Source organism: Perognathus longimembris, chromosome 9 (assembly GCF_023159225.1).
Source record: "Perognathus longimembris pacificus isolate PPM17 chromosome 9, ASM2315922v1, whole genome shotgun sequence".
Lineage (NCBI taxonomy): Eukaryota > Metazoa > Chordata > Mammalia > Rodentia > Heteromyidae > Perognathus > Perognathus longimembris.
The window spans coordinates 65,256,345-65,273,140 of record NC_063169.1 but is presented as its reverse complement, the minus strand read 5'-3'; the positions used below and the strand labels follow the sequence as shown (position 1 = coordinate 65,273,140).

The following is a 16,796-nucleotide window of genomic DNA, read 5'->3' as shown; positions in this document are numbered from 1 at the left end:
GTAGATTCACTCTTGACATTATGATGTCAAATGGACCCCAACGAAGCCAGCGCAGCCTAAGAAAGTCTACTGAGGGAGGAAAGCGGCTTCACAACATCCATCCGACAAATTCTCACCAGAGCCCCCAAACCGAACACAGTCTTTGCCCAGAGAGCAATTTTGAAAGCCCTGTATTTGGAAGGAAGACGGTCACAAGGTTCAAGCATCTGCTTGAGCTTGAACTTGAAAAGGTCTCTCCAAGCTGGGCGCTGGTGGCTCACGCCTACCATCAATCCCGGCTTCTCGGGAGGCTGAGATCTGAGCTTCATGGCTCAAAATCAAGGGGGCAGGAGAGTCCGTGAGACCCTTCTCCCCAGCTGACCAACAAAAAGCTGGGACGGAGCTCTATTTCAAGGGGTAGAGCACCAATCTTGAGTGAAAAAGCTGAAGGACAGAGGCCAAGTCCTGAGTTCAAGCCCCAGGACCAGGACACACACACACACACACACACACACACACACACACACACACTAACCACCATGTCCCCGCGCACTGCATCTACCCCTTGACCCCAGAACGAAGGCGTACGGCCCTGCCCCCCCTGCAAGCTCCCCATCCGCCAGTCGCTTCAGACCTGGCCCACTCAGAAAAGGGGCTGTGTTGAATTTACTGGACTCCATTCCAGCGCCTGCTCGCAGCCAGCCAGTCTGTGTGTCATTAGCATCGCATGGCAGCACACGCTGACTGCTATGCAAAGCCTTCCCAGATGTACACGACGGACGGGCTGTCGAAGCTGGCATGTCTGCGCGGTGCCATGAGGGGTGGCAGCCCGGCTGGCGGGGGACCCCTTCTGCTTCCCTACGAATGCCGTCTGTGAGCTTAACCCTTTGTGGGCAGTCACCAGGACGGGGTCCTGCTTTTTCACAAGGAGGGTCACCGGGCCCCACGTGTCCCCTCTGGAGGAAGGCTCCTCTGAGAGTGCTCCTCTGAGGGTGCTCCCTTTCCCACTACCACGCCGGCAGACGGAGCCTCCTGACCGTGTCTGGGCAGACCCCAGGGATGGGGTGGACGGGCCTGGCACGGCCTTCACGCCGGTGCTCCGCCAGGCTGGAGGGAGGTCATTTTAGGACAAAAGGAGGAAGTACCGGGCTACTGTAGATAATAAAATTTGAAACTTATTTTCCAAGATAAAACGTGAAGATCCAAAGAGGGGGCAAAGGTCACACGGACAGAGACGCCTTTAAGGGACATTCCTGACATTCTGAGACAGACACTGGGGAGGTGTCTCCCCACTTTATCACATTTTGCACCCCTCCCAAGTCCCATACAACAATCAATCACCGTGAAGCCACCCCCGCCTCCTCCGTCAGAGAAAGAAAGCAAGGGCGCCTCGGCCTTCCCTGGGGCTCACTGACTCTTCTATTCATACTTGATATGATTTGTGGGTAATACAGATTTAAGGCTGCGATTCTGCTTTTAAAGACCTTCAATTTAGACTTCAGAATGGGTTGAAGTGTCTGGGCACGGGGCAGGAAGAAACATATGTTCTTCATCTGTGGGTTTAAAATTGTTGGGGGATTACATCAATGAGACTTAGCCTCCAAAGGAAAACCAGGCCACCAACCCCACAACAAGAGTAGAAGAGCAGCAAGGGGCAGGGCTGCGGCCTGGCTTCAAGGCTTCAACAACAAATTGATTGTTAAAATTCTTTTAAGATTGCCTTTCACCTAGGGCGGAACCAACAGGAAACATAAGCGTCTTAGAAACGAGTGTGTGTGTGTGTGTGTGTGTGTGTGTGTGTGTGTGTGTGTTTTGGTTTCTTGCTAAAAAGGGGGGCGGTCCTGCTATACTGAACTGGGGATGGAATGAGGGCTGAGGTCCCCAGCACCCCCAGAACAGGAGCCAGAGAAGGGAACCCTGTCATGTAACCTGGAGCAGAGCAGGTTCCCAAACCAGGAGGCAAGTGTGAGTGCCCAGCGCAGGAGGGGAAGCTATGGGATGTTAGGATTTGGAAACTTGCAGATGCACTTCCAGAATGCTTTCCTGAAAAGGGGGCCAGTTTGGGCTGGGGGTCTCGCTCAGGGCCGCAGCGAAGGAATCAGGAAGGATTTGAAACAGTTTTGGAAACTGAGGTACAGGATAGTTCTGTAATGAAGGGAGGAAGGTACTGCTGTGGAAGAGTGGGCTGAAATAAGGAAAAGGCGAGCAGGTACAGCAAGGGTAAGGAAGAAGCACTAGGCTGTTCCCGAGCCTGGAAAGGAAGGGGTGCTCCCGCCCCTGCGTTGTCATGAGTGGTCCGATGACGGGCTAAGAGCCTTCCAGATATGCGATGATGCTGTCCTTACCCGGCCTTAGGAGGCAGGCATGACAGACAGCACCGGCCCCAGGACTGCAGACGAGGAGACCAGGGCTCACCTGAGACTCAGGTAGCTGCCTGAGGTCACGAACCTAACAGGAAACAAGGAAGCCTCCGCCTGCTGTCTCAGCCCTGTGCGCCTTTTCCAGAAGGCCTGGAGATTTCTCTCACCTTAACACATTTGAAGAAGAAAGCATTCAGAATGACTCACTGTTGCCCTCCCTCCTTTTTTTGGTGTTAGTCTTAGGGCTTGACATTGTCCAGCTTTTTTGCTCAAGGCTAATGTTCTACCATTTGAGCCATAGCCCCACTTGCAGATTTTGCTGGTTAACTGGAAGTAGGAGCCCCATGAACGGTTCTGCTTTGAGCCTTGATCCTCAAATCAGCTAGGACTGAGTAGCTAGGATTACAGACATAAGCCACCTACACCCAGCCTGTCCCGTTTACACAGCCAATACTAAAATAAAAATAAAAAGCCTGCAAGGTTTAAAAGATGTCATTTTTCTTCTTCTTTTTAGTGCTGGGAAAGCACTCTACCCCGGCTAGCTGGAAGATAGGATTAGACCATTAGGAGAGAAATGACTAATTTAGATGACCTATCTGATTATTTCTGAGGTGGCTGCCGTAATCACCCTCCTCCCCGCTCGGTATCTAAGAAGTCGTAAAAGTTCAGGCACGCAGTAAGGCCTTCTAGAAGGCTGGAGTGAAATGCCCTGTTCTTTTTGCTTCTTGCACTAAAAGTGGAAAAGGCTCTATTCTGTTCCGGGACCTGCCACTGGGAACAGAGAATTTAAGGGGCACACAAAGCTCTCTGTGTCTTCAGACAGCTATTAACAGAGCCGGAGAACCAGATGGAAAGATCAAAAGATGCAAAAAGGCCCCATACCATGGAAACAAGCGCGGTCTTTATCACAGCGCTGATGGGAAGGGTGAAGGGCTAGGGAACCTATTTCTCCGTACAAGGTGTGTGGAGGCATTAGAAGGACTAGCCTGAGAAGTCAGCCCTACCCATTTCAACCCTTTTTTTTTTTCCAGACGTTCTCCAGTTCCAAGGGATTGTTATTTGTTTTGGAATCAGCCCACAGTGTTACACATGCTCAACACGTGCTCTCCCCCTGAACTCCACCCCCACCTCTGGGGAGGATTTCATGTCATGTGTATTACCAGTCTAAAGATGAAAACTCATTGGAACAGATCGTTCCCTATCTGCTCAAAATGTTTTAGGACTTCCTCTTGACTAACGAAAGACAGGGGTTTGGTCTTATTTTTTCTCACCCGCCAACTATGTGCTGTTTCTTGCTTCAATTTAAGCTTATAGGCTCTTTGGGTGGGGTTTTCGTGTGTGTGTGTGTGTGTGTGTGTGTGTGTGTGTGTGTGTGTGTGCGCGCACGCGCGCACGTGTGTTTGCTTGGGGCTGGAACTCGGTCTGGGGACTGTCCCTGAGCCTCTCTGTGCTAGTGCTCTACCACTTGAGCCACAGCGCCACTTCCAGCTTTTTTTCTGTGTATGTGGTGCTGAGGAATCGAACCCAGGGTTTCATGCATGCTAGGCAAGCGCTCTACCGCTAAGCCACCTTCCCAGCTGCCACCCCACCCCCTTTTAGAGTCGGAAAACAGGAGATCTATTTTCTAGCTTCATTGAATTTACAAAATAAAAGAACAAAGCTCAAAGTGAACGAAGAAAACACTTCGGAATAAGAATTACTATCAGGTCAAAGCAGAAGATCATTTTCAACACTGCTACTGAGGCAAAAGGAACTTTAACATAAAACAAGTTTATGTTGCAAGTAGGGGTGTCCATAAGGTATTCTCCCCAGGTTTGGGTGAAGGTTAAATCCTATTGGTGCAGGAAATTGAAAACCAAATCCTTCCTTGGGCGATGGTGGGCTGATAAGCATATTCCAGGAGAGAGGGGAATGTGCGTGGGGCTGGCGGGCTGAGGCTGGGTCCTGTCTCAACGTGATCCTATTAAGCGGCTCACAGGCAACCCTGGTGAGGAAGTAGGTGGTTCCTAGGAGGTAAGAAGCCGGCCTTTAAGGGTCACTGAACTGGTCAGGTAAAACTCTAATCTCAGAGCCCAAGGGTTCATCAGCATAATCAAACACCGAGCCCTGGGCTCCCAGTCAGGGGTGAGCTACTCTAAGAAGATGCTCAAGGAGATAGATACGGTTTTCACCTCACTCCTTTCACTCCGTTCTGCAAAAACTCATCCCATTTAGAGAACATGGCTGGCCTCCAGTCACTCACTGGCCCCGAGATGTAGATTCACCCTCAGCACTGATAATCAATCTCAAGATGTCCTTGGGGAACAAAGACAACGGCTGTTCATTAGCCAGGGAAATTAAGTAGAAACCTGCAGTGAATAGAGTACTCATCGCTGGCCCTTCTACAGACACACTTTCTTTTCTTTTTGCTTTTCTTTTCTTTCCTCTCCCCCACCTTAGGAATTCTACCAATTACTGCCTGAGGCCCGTTAAAGTCTCCCACAGTGACAGTGACTTTATCTATCACCCCCCTAGAACTGTCAATTATTTCTTTATGTATTTAACATTTCTTTCCTAGTTATATACAATTTTATGACTGCTATTTGTCCCTGAGGAATCCCCCTCTTCTACTTCCGAAGTCTATTTTATCTTATGTTTATAGGCATACCAGCTTTTCTTAACCATATGGTTTGTGCTTAACCCGTCTTTTTTTTTTTTTTTTACTTCCAATCTATCTGGGTTCATGCTTAAAGGCAGCACATGGTTAGGGGATATTTTCTCCAATCTAAGAAACTCGGCCTTTAAATTGAAGTGGCTACTCCTCTCAAAATGTCTATTATTGATATCTGTGTGTGTGTGTGCGCGCGCGCATACGAGCACCGAGGCTTGAACTCAGGGCCTCCTTCTCTCCCTTAGCTTTCTCACTCAAGGCTGGTGCTCTACCACTAGACCCATGCCTCTTCTCCCAGCTTGTTGCTGGTTAATTGAATCTAGGAGTCTCTCAGATTGGCCGGCTTGGGATGGCTTCAAAGTTGAATTCTCAGATCTCAGCTTCCTGAGAAGTTAAGATTGCAGGCATAAGCCATCAGCACCCAACAATTTAGTTGGACTTAAATCTGCTATTTTGTTTTGTCTTCTATTTTTATGGTTTCAATTTTTAAAAGTTCTTCAGCTTTCCCTGTCTTACCTTCTTCTAGACGGTAAATACTATTTAGAAATCCATTCTTGTTTACCTTTTGGTCTGTATTTCTGTGCCTCTGCTTCCTCCATCCCTTGACGACAAAAGCAACTACTGTAGTGTTCATTAGCTTGGGATCCAGTATCTCACCCATAGTTTTGCTATCTTTTTGGTAGTTGGTGGTGGTGGTTGTGGTGCTTGAACTCAGGGCCTGGGCACTGTCCCTGAACTCTTTTGCTCAAGGTTACCACTTTGAGCCCCAGCTCTACTTCTGGTTTTCTGGTGGTTAATTGGAAATAAAGAGTCTCATAGACTTTCCTGCCAGGCTAGCTTTGAACCACAATCTTCAGATCTCAGCCTCCTGAGTAGCTAGGATTACAGGCAGGAGCCACTGGCTGCTGGCTCCTAGCTTTGCTTTCTGAAGTTTCAGTTACCCTACCTAGGTCAGCAGCAGTTCAAGAATATTAAACAGGGCTGGGGATATAGCCTAGTGGCAGGAGTGCCTGCCTCGGATACACGAGGCCCTAGGTTCGATTCCCCAGCACCACATATACAGAAAACGGCCAGAAGCGGCGCTGTGGCTCGGGTGGCAGAGTGCTAGCCTTGAGCGGGAGGGACAGTGCTCAGACCCTGAGTCCAAGGCCCAGGACTGGCAAAAAAAAAAAAAAAGAATATTAAACAGAGAGATCTCAGAAATGACCAATTCATAAGTTTTAGATAACTTTTATCACATCATAATTATATTTGTTCTATTTTTATTGGCATGCTTCACCTCTCATTGTGCCTAGACACTGAACTTTATCACAGACTGGCATGTATAAGAAAGAAATAAAAATACTATATGTATCCTTTTGCACTGCCCATAGCTTCAGGAATTGAGGAATATCCTGGAACTTAGACGCAAGAGCTACTAAAAGGGGTTACTAAAAAGAGCCAGAACTCTCTCCTACTCTATACCAGTCCTTAAAAAAATAGGGAAAAGCGGTTCTTCCTGCCTTCTTAACTGTCTCTTTGGGAGTCCATATTGTATAATGGATTTAGGGCTCCCCTCCTCTTTCTGTGTGCGTGTGCGTGTGCGTGCGTGTGTGTGTATGCACGTGCATGTGTGCTGGTACTACAGCTTGAACTCAGGGCCTGGGGGCTGTCCCTTAGTTTGTGTTTGTTTGTTCACTCAAGACTGGTGCTCTACCACTTGAGCTACAGCTCCACTTCCAGTTTTTTGGTTGGTTAATTGGAGATGGGTGTCACAGAATTTCCTGCCTTATCAGATCTCAACCTCCAGAGTAGGTAGGATTATTCCAAGCTGCCTGTACAGAGCTTTCTTTAGACAACCCTTATAGTAACTCTGACCCTGAATCTTTTTGGCTCCCATCCTGAGAACTTAGGCTTCTGCATGTCTGCCGAGCTTCCCCGGGCCTCTTCTGCGAACCCCTGCTCCACTGCAGCTGGATTGCTATCCATTCTTGGAAATCAGGTCCCCAAACCAAGTGTCAGGCCTGAAGAGAATGTTCCAGGCAAGCCAAAGGCTTGAGCAGAGCGCCCTCTGGAGGCAGCCTTTATAAAGATTTGTTGAAACACTGCTTTTTGGAAAGTAAGATTTTTTTTTTGTTTTGTTTTGCTACAACCCTTGTATCAGGAGCTAACAAAAACTAATCCAGACAACAAACTGGTGACATTCTGGGCGTAAATATCCTCTTATTAAGAATAAGCCTTATCCCTTGAATGTCAAGACAATCCGTAACAAATAAAACCACACTGCCTGATGGCACCTGCCCCTTATATTTCAAATGACAAACGGTCCGGGGCCCCTGTTAGTTTTAGGTATGGTTCACTGTCTAGAAAGCAAAGCAGGAAGCCTCTCCAGAGACCGATATGAGCGTGTCCCACGGGACCTAAGGGCTTGGGGGTTGTACATTCATTCTGCCCTATGCGGTTGTGTGATCTTGGTCGCTGGGCCCCCTTTAAGCCCTGTGGAAACCGGAGTTAGAGGAGCACAGCGGCTCATAACCCGGAGCCACGCAGGGGCGGTTCAGAGGCTCATCTGGTGCTCGTTCTTGTGGTTCTGATTATTGTGTGTCCTTCCAACAGTAACATGAAAAAAGTGTCTTGGTGCTTTCACCTCTCATTCCAGATGCCCTTGCTAAGTTAAAAGCACAGCCAAGCCCTTCCAGGTGCCCCGTGGGACGCCACGCCCTGGGCACGGGGCAGGGCGCAGGCCTTGGTACCCCGAGTGTCTCCCGGAGAAGGTCAGGCGTCCAGCAGGCAGAGCGCGACACGGAGCATGCTCAGAACACCCAGGCCGGCTTGCCCAGCTGGGGTAAGGGACCCTCTGTGTGCTTTGTCCCTCCTTCCTCTAGGGAACGCGGCAGGTGTAGCAAGGTCCCCGAGGAGAACCCGAAAGCCACACACGGCCTTTCCCAACGGCCTCACCGTGTCATCCTTTCCTCATCTTGATTGGCCCTGGCTAGGAAACTTGGATGCTGTCCTTCTCTCCCCGAGTTCAAGGCTCTACAGACGTGTAGCAGGTAGGATCTACGGAATGAAGGACCCGCTTGTCAGAATCTTACACTAGACGAAGGGCTGCTCGGAAGTTCATCCCTAGGCCGTTCCTGTCCCTTCACATGAGCGAGCGCCACGACCCCCTTCAGCCTTGGGCGGGGAGCAGGCCCCCTGCCCGCCTACCTGAGGCCGGGATGCTGGGGTGGCCAGGGGGAGGCCGGGGAAAGGGTGGCCTCCTGAGCTCTAGGCCGACTGGCTCCTCACTGACCTTGTGGCTTTGGGTAGTTTCCTTTGAGGCTGTTTCCTCAGCCATAGAATGGCTCCACTGGTCCTGGAGGGCTGCCAAGCTCTTTGGACATTGGATGGGAAGTCCTAGGACCCCCGGCAAACAGACACTGACCTAGGCCAAGAGGCTGCACTGTTCAGAAGGCTCCCAGTGACGAACCGGTGGCTTCTCCCCGGAGAAGTGCCCGCCTCACTCCCCAAGACCACCCAAGGCAGCGTTATCCTCTGGGGACCAAGACTGGAGGGCAGGGCCCGCACCCGCCACAGGGGTCATGTTCGTGGCTCTTTTTTTCCCCCCAGTCCTGGGGCTTGAACTCAGGGCCTGAGCACTGTCCCTGGCTTCTTTTTGCTCAAGGCTAGCACTCTGCCACTTGAGCCACAGCACCCCTTCTGGCCGTTTTCTATATATGTGGTGCTGGGGAATCGAACCCAGGGCTTCATGTATACGAGGCAAGCACTCTTGCCACTAAGCCACATTCCCAGCCCTGTGGTTCTTATTTTTTAAAACACTGAAGTTCATTTTTATTTAAAATGAATGCCAAAACAAGTGATTCAAACACAAACGACGGAAGGGAGACTTATCAGATTCGAATATGCCAAGAGCGTAGGGCAAAGCAGGCCCGGTCCCTTTCCCCCTTCCCCACCTGAGCCGTGGTGACGTGAGCTCTGCCACGCTCTCCCAACTCAGGAAGCCAACGAGGCCTCATCAAAAGACTCGACTTCCCAAGTCTCTGCGGATTTGCCTGCAGAGCCCAGGAGATCCCGTTCAGCCCACTCTGGGAAAAGAGATAAACACAACGGCCTTATCTCTGGGTAGAAAGCGATATCACTTTTTTCCCAAAGCTCACAATAGGTGAACCACTCAATTGTCCGGGAAAATGAATGCGTTCTATGTGGGCCTGGGTGTCACCCTCCTTGTTTTCCCTTTCATTAAGTGACATCATTTAAATCACGCGCTATTTCCACATCTTTGCTGTACCCTGGGGATAAATAACGGTTACCGTTTCCTGAGCGCCCGCCCTGTGCCAACCCATCATACCGCTCACCACACAATGAAGACAATTATTTTCATTCTACAGATAGGGGAACACCAAGCGTGATTATCTGTGTCATGCTGTGGGGGAAATCAATGCCCTTGATCTGAGTCACAATCTAATCAGACGTGGAGGTGGGATTCAGGCTCAGGTTACCAGGCTCTCTCCTCTTCCCTCAGGCCCCAGTGGTTCCCAAATGTGTCTCCATGACAGTCCACCTGGGGGGACCTTCCGAATCTCCCAATGCCTTGGGGATCATCATCACAGGGAAAGGGTAGAGGATTCACCATTTCTGGAAACACCTCAGGGGGATAATACGCAGTCAGGGCTGGGCACCACCGTGGAGGTTTCCAGAACACCCACCAAGAACCTCAAGTAGAGCAATGAGTCAATAGCAAGGAACAAGCAAATCGAAGACGGAACAAAGAGTAGCTGACGAGCTGCACCTAACTAAGGGAGGGGATTTCTTTTAATAGGTGATGGCAGAAGTCTGGTGAGAGAAGGAATCTCCGAACACAAGCCCATGTCACCCAAATGGGAGGCTGCTTTTCACTGACTTGGCCTTGAAGAGGTGGACTAGCGCACAGAAGTCACACCTCCCCTATGAAGTGACCCCCACCCCCTTGCTCTATTCTTGGGAGGAAGCTGGCTCTAGTTGGCATGTCTTTATGTCTGGAGGTCCAAGGTGGGCACTTCCTGCTGTCCTCAATCCATAACTCCAAGCCCGTGAGAGCTGACCCAGACCAAGCGCACCTCTGGGTCCTGAGGGACTTTGACAAACAAATAAATTGGTAGGATTCTAGCCAGCTGCACAAGAGTGCAAGGCCCTGGGTTTACGACCTGGTGCTGGTACAAAACCAAACCAAACCTGTATTTTAAAGTCCTTAAAAATGGAGATTCACTGGAAAAACTGCAGTCCCTACAATGTTAGGAAGATGGCATTCTCTTTCAGCCCTGGTTTGAATTTGATGGTCCAGTTAAGCAGAGTGAGATCAGTTGGAATGCGAGTGGGATTTTAGTTGGATGAAACATCACTGCTTATGTCTTGGCTTAAGTCCAAGGATGGGCAATTAACAAATGATTGGGTGGTAATCATGCTTATTTGAGTTAATAATTTGCTTTATTTTAAGTAACATGTCTTGTCTGTAGTATTACCATTGGACTGAAATAGTTGAATTTCCAAAGGATCATACACCAATTACTTGTTAGTGAAGCTAGATTTGCTGCGCCCTCAGAAAAGGACACTATGAATTAAATCCACAATTGATGAGTTATCTATGGGCCGCTTTCCTCTTTGGTATTTAGCTAGTACACAGCATCCATGGATGGTAGCGCGTCTCTCCTGGCTACAGTCTACGTTAAAGCTGCAGGAACGTCGGGCCCTATTTTGGCTCTGCAACATGGAAGGTCCAGCTGGGGAGTGTATTCTCAGAACCTTGCCATAGGGCGCTCTATCGTTAGGCCTCAGGAACCAGATGGAAAGTCCTTGGAAGGATTATACTTTGACTAGAAATAGCTCACAAGGAAGCAGAATCCCAGTGTTTTCAAGTCCAGATAAGACAATAAACTTGATACAGGCTAGGAAACAGCAAAAAGATAAACTGTTAAGAGCGGTTCCCTTTCCCTTCTAGGGGAGCGTTGAGCTCACGAAACACAAGCTGTTTGATCTGCACCTGCTCTGGGTCTCCTTCCCGCTCCTCCTCTGCCTAACCTGCAATATGCTCCCATGATCCTTTGCCATCTGTAGATCTTAGTGATGTACACAGGCAGTTTTAATTTGTAGTTCTGCCTTTGAGCTCGCGCACAGTCCTGGATGTTCAGTAAGCACTGGGTAAGTTCCACGCGGGAGGATTGTAGGCAACTTGAAATCTGAAGACAAAATCAGGACACCCTACTACAAACCAGGTGTAGGAACTGGTTCCAGCAGGAAGGAGCTGGGGCTCGAGTTCCCATGCACTCCCAACAGTCCCCAAAGCAAAGGTTCCAGACACCTGGCGCATGCCTCCAGGTTCTTTTTTTTTTTTTTTTTTTTTGGCCAGTCCTGGGCCTTGGACTCAGGGCCTGAGCACTGTCCCTGGCTTCTTCCCGCTCAAGGCTAGCACTCCGCCACTTGAGCCACAGCGCCGCTTCTGGCCATTTTTTCTGTATATGTGGTGCTGGGGAATCGAACCTAGGGCCTCGTGTATCCGAGACAGGCACTCTTGCCACTAGGCTATATCCCCAGCCCTGCCTCCAGGTTCTTGAAGCGCGCGTGTGAGTGCGTGGACCTCCGCCCAGGTAAAAGCAAACTCCTCCTGACACGGACAGTTCTGGCAAGTTACCTACTTTTCCTCTTGATAAGGGGTGAGATGAGACAGAATTAGAGGAGGCACTGTGGCTCTCAGGTTTACCTCTGAGATGGGTGCGTTTGGGGCACTTGTAAATGACAGCTCAACTCTGTGATGGTTTTGCCTCAGTCTTCATAATGTTTTTCTCCTTCTCTTCCTTTCATTTCCCTCTCTCCCTTCCTCCCCTCCTTTTCTCCTTCCCCTCTTCCTTCCCTTCTCTCTCCCTTTCTCTCTAGCAGTGCCTCGATTCGAACTTAGGACCTCAAGCTTGCTAGGCAGGTGAACTCCCATGCCTTGAGCCCTAAGTCCAGCCCCCTCATAACACTATTCTGAATAGAAAATTCCATCTACTCAGGAATATTCTCATCTGTCAATTGGGAAAAATCACGAGGCAAATTCAGGTTCTGCCACAATGATGTACGCTGATAGTCTCAGCCATCTATCTGGAGGCCATATTTATTGCTAGGGCTATGGATTCTTTAGGTTTTAAAATTTGTGCTAACTTTATGAAGGGTATTTTAAAAAATACCTCTGAAGATAAGTGTTTGAATGTGTATGAAATTTAGATGATAAATTGCTTATTTTTATACTTTATAATCACTTCCCTCTACATTGTCTATAATAATAGGCATTTGATCGGTTGTGTTTCATTGTGGAAAGAATTTATAAGAATATACAAAAATTGGCTTTATTTCCTCACAGCTCATGGGTAGATTTTCTTTTTTTAAAGATTAAAAAAAATTGTTTTTTGCTAGTCCTGGGGCTTTAACTCAAGGCGAGGGCACTGTCCCCGAGCTTCTTTTGCTCAAGGCTAGCACTCTACCACTTGAGCAATAGTGCTACTTCTGGCTTTTTCTCTTTATGTGGGACTAAGGAATCGAACCCAGGGCTTCATGCATGCTAGGCAAGCACTCTACCAGTAAGCTACACTCCCAGCCCTTCATGGGTAGGTTTTTTTTTTCTGTATATTAACATATTTTTAATGTTTTACAAGAAATGTGTCCCTCAGGAGAAATAAGAGCAGTCAACATAACACTTCTCACATCTACTTAAAGGTGCAATACATAGCTACAAAACAATGATCAGGAGATGGACTCAAAGTGCCATGATCGTAAGCAGTCGTCTGAGGGAACAGACAGCTCCGGAAATGATTGCATCGGAAACGGAATGTTCCCCAGTTTTAATAAACAGATGCAGAAACAGTAGATTTGGGCAAGTCACTCATAATGAGCAGAGAGGTGCAGAAATCACTTTCGGTACCAGTGCTCTACCATGTGCAACACCCTGGGGGAAGTGCTGGCATTCAAGGAAAAATCTGTCAACCACCAATAGATTGCTTCCCGCCACCCATCTCCCTTGAATGAGCACTGGGGGCCGCGCGTGCACAGACCCGACCGGGTAAATGCCACCTAGCTCTGGGGTCTCCCGGTCACACAGCAGTGCTTGAAAAGCCAGCTCACCGCGGTTGGTGTCCTAGAAGAAGGGCAACTTCTGAAGACGTTCTTTCGCATTGGCCTGAGGCGGGCCGGGAGGCGTGCGGGCTGGTGCGGGCTGGCACTCGTGCTGCTCACTGGGGGGGGGGGGGGGTCTGGAGGTGAGGGTTGAGGGGAGCTGTACTTCCCACTTCGAGTCACCTAACCACTCAAGCACCCGCCTCTGCCTCTAGGATGGTGCCTTTGGGTGTTCGAAAGATGACTGGCTCCTCAACCGATGGGCTCCGGATTATCAGGAAAGTAGGTCTAGCTAAGTGCTGAGTGCGCATGCGCTGGGCTCTTTCAGAGGCAATAGCCCAATTGGTAAATTCTTTGCTATTCTGTTGTCTCCTCCCACTCCATCGAGGAAGACTCCCTATCTATGTCTGTATCTATCTGTCCATCACCTTCCACCTATCCATCCATCTCTGTCTCTGTTTGCCGTCGATCTCTGTGTCTATCCATCCATCATCTACCTACCCACCTGCCTGCCACCTGTCTATTCCAATGTGATTTTAAGAGTTCCAGACGAAGCTGGGCATAATGGCACCCATCTGTTTTCCCAGCTACCTGGGAGGTCAAGGCAGGGGTATTGCTTGAGCCCTTGAACTAGCTTGGTCCACATAGAAACAGCCCTATGCTCTCTATACATCGATTTGATAATAAAAATTTGAAAAAAAAAAAAAAAAGAAACAGCCCTATGTGTAAATAAAAAAGTTAACCAATCATTTGCTCATATATACTCTAAAATGCCTAGGCTAATCTCAAAACTATGCTTCTTCTCTTCCTTCCTGTGGGAGCAGCTGGGGGCTGACAGGTAGGAGCTAGGTGGGTGGTATACTTACTAATTGCAGTCTTAGCTACAAAGGAGAAAGAGATCTTCTCTTACGGTCTGAGCAAATTTGCTAAAAGTGCCAAACAAGGTCTAAGGTTTCTTTTTTTGCAGAAGACTGCTGGGCTTGGGTTTATTGTAGGTTTTTCTTTTTCTTATTTCAGATGATGGAGTATATAAAACACCACATCATCACCCTGGAGCGAATCAAATAAGTCAGTCTTTGATGGCTCATGCCTATAATCCTAGTTACTCAGAAGACTAGGATCTGGGGATCACTGTTCAACGCCAGCCTATGCAGAAAAGTCTGTGAGGGCATTAGTCTTGACAGAAAAAACTAAGGGAGAGAACAGCTTCCTGAATTCATGCCCCATTACTGGCATCCCCCCCCCCCAAAAGAGTCAAATGCTATAGTGCCCAATTGACCACCCGTAGATTTCTTTAGTATGCTACTTATTTATCATCAGTAAATGTAATACAACCAAATATATTTAAATTATATTATAGTGGATTCAAGAGGAAATGTAAGCATAAACTACTCAAGGAGGCTTACATATAATCCTCAAGAGTGACCTTTAAATCATGTTGCAGAATGAATCTTCAAAAAGACAACAGAATTTAAAACTCTCTTGGCCTTTGATAAAAACAAACAGAAAGGTGGCTGTTCAAATTTGGAATACACCAGGAAGTGGAGGTGAAAGGCTTGAATATGGCGTATCTCTTTCTGGACAAATGGAGACATAGATTCAGGGCTGCTAGGCTAAGATGAGCCAGGGAAGATGTACTAAGCTAGAAAGCAAATAAAGGACTAACAGCCAAAGGAGTTTCCGTTTTTATTATGAATATCCTAAGTGACAGCATACTGGGCAGGTGTTAGGTTCTCATTGATGAAACTTCAAGAGACCACAGACTACAACATTCCAAGCAGTTTAATTTTTGACAGAGCCAAAAACAAACAAAAGAGGGTGATTAAAAATATTCTCTTGGTTGTGAAGGGTGCTCCAACGAGTTTCTGCATCCCTCCCCTGCCCCCACTGGCATTGTCAGCGCTGGTGATGCCCAAGATAGAATTCCTGGTCTGGAGTCTCGCAGCAAACCTTAACCAACTTTGCCCAAATAAGAAGCTAATAAGAAACGTACTTATAAAGTATGTTACGATCCTATGTAGTGTCCCTACTCATCGCCAGCCCTGATTCTCGCACAAGGCTCCTGGCTATGCCCTGCTGTCTGCATCTGCTACGGCACAGGAAGGCTGGAGAGAAATACTCAGAAGACTGTATTGACCCTGGATTTATTCAATGCTTCATTAAAAAACAAAAACAACCCACTTTTTCTTTTTAATGAAAGCTTAAAACTCTCAATGTTTAAGGAGATAACTAACTATAATGGACTGAAGCCATGGGCCCAGAACTACACTGTGTATGCCTACTGCGTTCAAGAAGCTCGCCTTGAACTGGGCACTGGTGGCTCACACCTGTAATCTTAGCTACTCGGGAAGCTGGGATCTGAGGATTTCGGTTTGAAGCCAGCCCAGGCAGAAAAAGTCTGCAGGACTCTTATCTCCAATTAACCAGCAAAAAAAGCTGGCAGCGGAACTGTGGCTCAAGTGGTAGAGCATCGTCCTTGAGCAAAAAGCTAAGGGACAGTGGTGCTCAGGCCCTGAGTTCAAGCCCCAGTACTGGAACAAAAAAAAAAAAAAAAGAAAGAAAGAAAGAAAAAGAACAAAGCCTTAGTGTAGTAACACTACGGCTGCCCCACCCGCTGGTAGTTCCAAGAACAGGTGCCTTTTCGAGAAGGGTCTCCACGGCCCCCCGTCCTTCCTTCACTGGTACTGGATACCGCTACAGGTAGCGTTGGTTGGCACTGATTTTTCTTCCCACTCAACTCTGGCCTGCAGGAGTGCGCCACTCTTACAGATGCGATACTGTTCATCTGAGAGGATCCTCAAAAAGAACAATTATGAACTAGAAACTCATAGAGTTCGTGTCTAAAATTTATAAAATTAACCCTGCTCCACAGGTAATAGAGGGAGAGAACGCATGCTTGCAACCTCTGGCTTCCATCAGAGACAACACCTGCGAGCACAGCGCCTTCGCAACAGCCAACGGCGCCTTCCTCTCAGCGCTTCCTTAACCAAGATCCGCGGGGAGGCACCTTAGAACTCTGAAGCACTGCTGTCTCATTTATTTCTACAAGGCCTGGGACACGGGAAGCTGCCAGGACTTCATTCACCACCTTGCCTGTTGACAAAAGGAACAATAACTGGTCATCACCGGTCAACGGAATCATTTTCTCCTACTTTTCTTTTTGTTCCCCTAGTTTCCTAAAGAAGAGATGGCGTCAAATAACGGCATATACATCCATGTTGCGTGACTCCGTGGTGTCTTCTGGTTCAGCAGGAAGGCCTAGCAGACCTGCACAGTGTCCATTTCGCCCCCAGCTCTGGCCTGGGTCACGGAAGCCTGCCCAGGAAGTCAGCAGACGCAGGCTCCCGCCACGCGTCCACCCGTCCCCAAGGCAGGCCCTGGCCTCGTCGGGGCCGGCGTCCTTTACATACAGATGTCTACAAAGGCCATACAAGGCTCCTCAGAGAGCGCAAGCAGGCAGGGTGAAGCCAGCCCTGGGCCATGGGCAGGCTTGAGAACCCTGTGCATGGGTGTTGAAGGACCTAGCTGTGCTTTGAGCTGAGAACCAGCTCAACTTGCAGGAAACTTCAAAAGAGCTAATAGCTTCTGAAGTCACATGCATAAAATCTAATGGGACAGTGTGAAGAAGCCATGTCTATTTGGGCGGAAATTCTGAAAAAGTAATTGTTTCCACATCATTTCCTATCTTAAGGCCTAAGATATTG

General features: G+C 48.4%; 1 protein-coding gene across 2 annotated transcripts in view; it reads right to left on the bottom strand.

Moving 5' to 3' along the window:
* Positions 1 to 16,796, bottom strand: part of Scaf8 (SR-related CTD associated factor 8) — a 136,285-nt gene that overhangs the window by 10,939 nt on the left and 108,550 nt on the right. The window contains exon 22 of one of the 2 annotated variants that reach the window (XM_048354343.1): positions 15,563 to 16,185. The exons of the other annotated variant lie outside the window; for it this stretch is intronic. The gene's annotated coding sequence lies outside the window, so the exon portion shown is untranslated. Of the gene's footprint in view, positions 1 to 15,562; positions 16,186 to 16,796 lie in introns of those variants that run through there. 2 annotated transcript variants of the gene reach the window in all.